The sequence below is a fragment of the Physeter macrocephalus genome, chromosome 2 (assembly GCF_002837175.3).
Source record: "Physeter macrocephalus isolate SW-GA chromosome 2, ASM283717v5, whole genome shotgun sequence".
In the NCBI taxonomy this organism is placed as follows: domain Eukaryota; kingdom Metazoa; phylum Chordata; class Mammalia; order Artiodactyla; family Physeteridae; genus Physeter; species Physeter macrocephalus.
This window is the reverse complement of record NC_041215.1, coordinates 21,373,303-21,377,690: the sequence shown is the minus strand read 5'-3', so window position 1 is coordinate 21,377,690 and position 4,388 is coordinate 21,373,303.

Here is a 4,388-nt window from a genome sequence, read left to right as displayed (position 1 = left end):
AAAAATCCACCTGCCAATGCAGGGGACACAGGTTTGAGCCCTGGTCCGGGAAGATCCCACATGCTGGGGAGCAACTAAGCCCGTGCACCACAACTACTGAGCCTGCGCTCTAGAGCCTGCGAGCCACAACTACTGAAGCCTGCACACCTAGAGCCCGTGCTCTGCAACAAGAGAAGCCACCGCAATGAGAAGCCTGTGCACCACAACAAAGAGTAGCCCCCGCTCGTCACAACTAGAGAAAGCCCCCGCACAGCAACGAAGACCCAACACAGCCAAAAATAAATTAAATTAATTTTTTAAAAAATCCTTAAAAAAAGAATCTTAAAAAAAAAGACCGATTTGTACACCCATATTCATAGCAGCACTGTTCACAATAGCCAAAAGATGAAAACAACCCATGTGTCCATCGACAGATGAATGGATAAGCAAATTGCCCATCCACACAGTGGAATATTACCGAGGCTTAAAAAAAAAAAAAAAAAAAAAAAAAGGAAGGAGATTCTGACACCTGCTACAACATGGATGAACCTTGAGGACATGATGTTCAGAGAAATAAGCCAGACACAAAAGGACAAATACTCTCTGATTCCACTCACAGGAGGTCCCTAGAGGAGTCACAACCACAGAGACAGGAAGTAGATGGTGGGGGCCAGGGGCTGGGGGAGGAGCTGGGGAGTCAGTGTTTCCTGGGGACAGAGTTTCAATTTGGGAAGATGAGCAAGTTCTGGAGATGGACGGTGGGGTGATCACAAGACACTATGAATGTACTTAACGCCACTGAGCTGTGCACTTAAAAATGGTTAAAATGATAAATGTTATGTTATGTGTATTTTATCAGAATTTAAAATTTTTTTTAAAAAAGCAGGATGGAAGGAAAGAGGAAAGGGGAGGAAGGAAGGAAGGAAGGGCCAAATCTAGCCTGACAACTGTTTCTGTACAGCCTTTGAGCTAAAAATGTTTCTTTTTCACTTTTCAGTGTTTGAACCAAAGAATAATATTTCATAATATGTAAAAATTATATAAAACTCAAATTCAGTGTTTAGAAATGAAGTTTTACTGGCACACACCCATGCCCACTGAATTAAGTCGTTGCTACAGATGCTGTAGCCCACAAAGCTGAAAATATTTATTATCTGGACCTTCACAGAAAATGATTTCCCACCTCTAATTCAAAACAGTGTCTAGCATGTAGTAAGTGTTTGATATTTGGAGAAATTATTACTGAATATCTGATGGAAGAATCTGATGCAGTTTACCACTTTACTCTGCTCTTTGGAGAGGGTCAGGCCTGGATTAAGATTCTGGCTCTGGGGGATTTCCCTGGTCGTCCAGGGGTAAAGAATCTGCTTTACAATGCAGGGGAAGGGGGTTTGATCCCTGGTTAGGGAACTAAGACCCCACATGCCGCGGGGCAACTAAGCCGGTACGCCTCAACTAGAGCCCAAGTCCTGCAATCTACAGAGCCCACGTGCCCTGGAGCCTGCGCACCACAACTAGAGAAAACCCGCAGGCCACAACGAAGAGCCTGCATGTCACAACAAAAGATCCTGCATGCCTCAACAAAAGATCCCCTATGAGGCATCTAAGACCCAATGCAGCCAAAAATAAATTAAATAAATAAATAAATAATAAAATAAATCTTAAAAAAAAAAAAAAGATTCTGGCTCTGCCTATGTCTGGGCAGGTTGCTTCCCATGTCTGAGCCTGGGTTTCATCATCAAAAAACAGGGGTCAACAAGAATGCTGATCACACGGAAAGAGCTCGATCTGGCAGTTCTGTGAGAGCTCAGCAGCCTTAGCTACTGAATATCATGGCTCCCTCATGAGTCCATATCCCTGGCCTCAACAATAAACAACTTACAGTCCATTTTGTTTCATCCACCTATCCCCATTCCCTCCTCATTCTTTTTTTTTCTTTTTTTTTTTCCTGGCCAGGGCACACAGCTTGTGGCTTGTGGGATCTTAGTTCCCCGACCCAGGCCCTCAGCAGTGAAAGCAGAGTCCTAACCACTGGACTGCCAGGGAATTCCCTCCTCATTAGTTTAAAGCAAATCCTATATCATTTCTTCTGTACATATGCCCTCATGTATCCTTCACAAAGACTTTTTATTTTTTTCTCTTGTATTTTATTTATTTATTTTATTTTGTACTGAAGTATAGTTGATTTACAGTGTTGTGTTAATTTCTGGTGTACAGCAAAGTGACTCAGTTACACATATACACATATGTATATTCTTTTTCAGATTCTTTTCCATTATGGTTTATTACAAGATATTGAATATAGTTCCCTGTGTTATACAGCAGGACCTTGTTCTGTAACTATTTTACATATGGTAGTGTGTATCCGTTCATACCAAACTCTTAATTTATCCTCCCCACCCTCCCAACCAGTGCCTTTCCCCTTTGGTAACCATAAATTTGTTTTCTATGTCCGTGAATCTATTTGTTTTGCAAATAAGTCACTTGTATCACATTTTAGATTCCACATATAAGTGATATCATAGGTATTTCCCTTTCTCTTTGTGACTTACTTCACTTAGTGTGATAACCTCTAGATCATCCATGTTGCTGCAAATGGCATTATTTCATTCTTTTTTTTTATAGCTGAGTAATACTCCATTGTATGTATAAACCACATCTTCTTTATCCATTCATCTGACAAATACTCTTTCCATAACATAGCCATAGCACCATTATCACACCTTCAGCTGTTCCAACCGTGATGGTTGCAAGAATCTATAAGTGATCAAAGTTCGTAAAACTATACATGACCACCACCACCAGCAACAAAAACATGCATGTAAAAACCGGTGAAATCGGGCTTCCCTGGTGGCACAGTGGTTAAGAATCCGCCTGCCAATGCAGGGGACACAGGTTTGAGCCCTGGTCCGGGACGATCCCACATGCGGCGAAGCAACTAAGCCCGTGGGCCATAACTACTGAGCCTGAGCTCTACAGCCCGTGAGCCACAACTACCGAAGCCCGCGAGCCACAACTACTGAAGCCCACGTGCCTAGAGCCTGTGCTCCGCAACAAGAGAAGCCACCGCACTGAGAAGCCCGCGCACCGCAACGAAGCGCAGCCCCTGCTCACAGCAACTAGAGAAAGCTCGCGTGCAGCAACGAAGGCCCAACACAGCCAAAAATGAATAAATAAAATAAAAATTCAAAAAAACAAAAAAAAAACCCCAAAAACGGTGAAATCCAAATATCTGTACCTGAGTTGATTGTATGGTACGAACATCAATTTCCTGGTTTTGACAACACACTGTGATAATGTGAGATATTATCATTGGGGGAAGCTGGGTGAAGGGTACATAAGGGTGAAGGGTACATAAGGGTGAAGGGTGCTAGTTCTGCACCCTTTTCAAAATAAAAAAAGTGTAGGAAAAGTAAAACAAAACCCTGCAGAGTCAGAGTTTGGGTGAGGTGAGGGAGGTCACCTGTACAATTGCAGAGTTGGATTCCCTCTTTACTTAAATTTTAGTATTTTCTTCATCATGGATTTTTTTGCATTAATTTTATTTTAAAAAATACAGCACAAACATATTTATCTTGATAACTGAGTCATTTGGGGCGCTGTCTTAAATTTCGCCTAATTCTTGCCCTGAGATTTATCATCTCAAGGGATGGGCCCTGAAATATACGTTTTTGTCCCCTTGCTTCCAGTTTTTGACACACGAAAGTTTGAGTACAACGGCCCGCGGGCACTGGGGAGCCACGGAGAGCTCTTGAGCAGGGGAGTTTCCTGTTAGTGCAGATTCCAAAGGTTTACTGTGGGTGGGGAGGCGGAACTAGGCGGGCGAGGTGGGGAGGGGCGGTTCGCCGGCATCCCGGGAATTGGGCAGGGGGTCCGGCATTTCTCCTCCGGGGGCCAACCAAGGAGGTGTATAGCGCCCGCGCTCCTTCGGCCGCGCTGGGACCCGGATGTACAGCGCGCGGGTCGCCCGGCCAGCCGAGGCTGTCCCGCGCTGCGCTCGAAGGCGCCTCACTGCACGCACTGGCGACCGCTGCGCGGGCCAACCATCTCCTCCCCCCACGCCGCCGGGCGCCCAGTCACGCACCTGGAGGCCGCCTCGCGCCGCGGGCCGCGGCACCTGGCTGCATTGTTGTCGCCTCTGCTTGTCTACTCCCTCCCCAGACAGGACTCAGCACCCACCCCCACCTGTGCCGGGCTTGTGCCCCTTTAAGAAGCCAGACGCGTCCAGGGGTGGGCGTGGTCGCCGAGAGCGAAGGAGGGGGGCGCTGTCGGGCCGCCCTGATTGGCCCGAGGCCCGGGCGGTGGCCGCGCGCGCCTGCGCGGTCGCGCGCGCCTCGGGGAGGAGGGCGCGCGAGTGCTAATTGGCCGCGGTGGCGGCCCCGCCCGCGAGTGGAGGTTGATCACGTGAC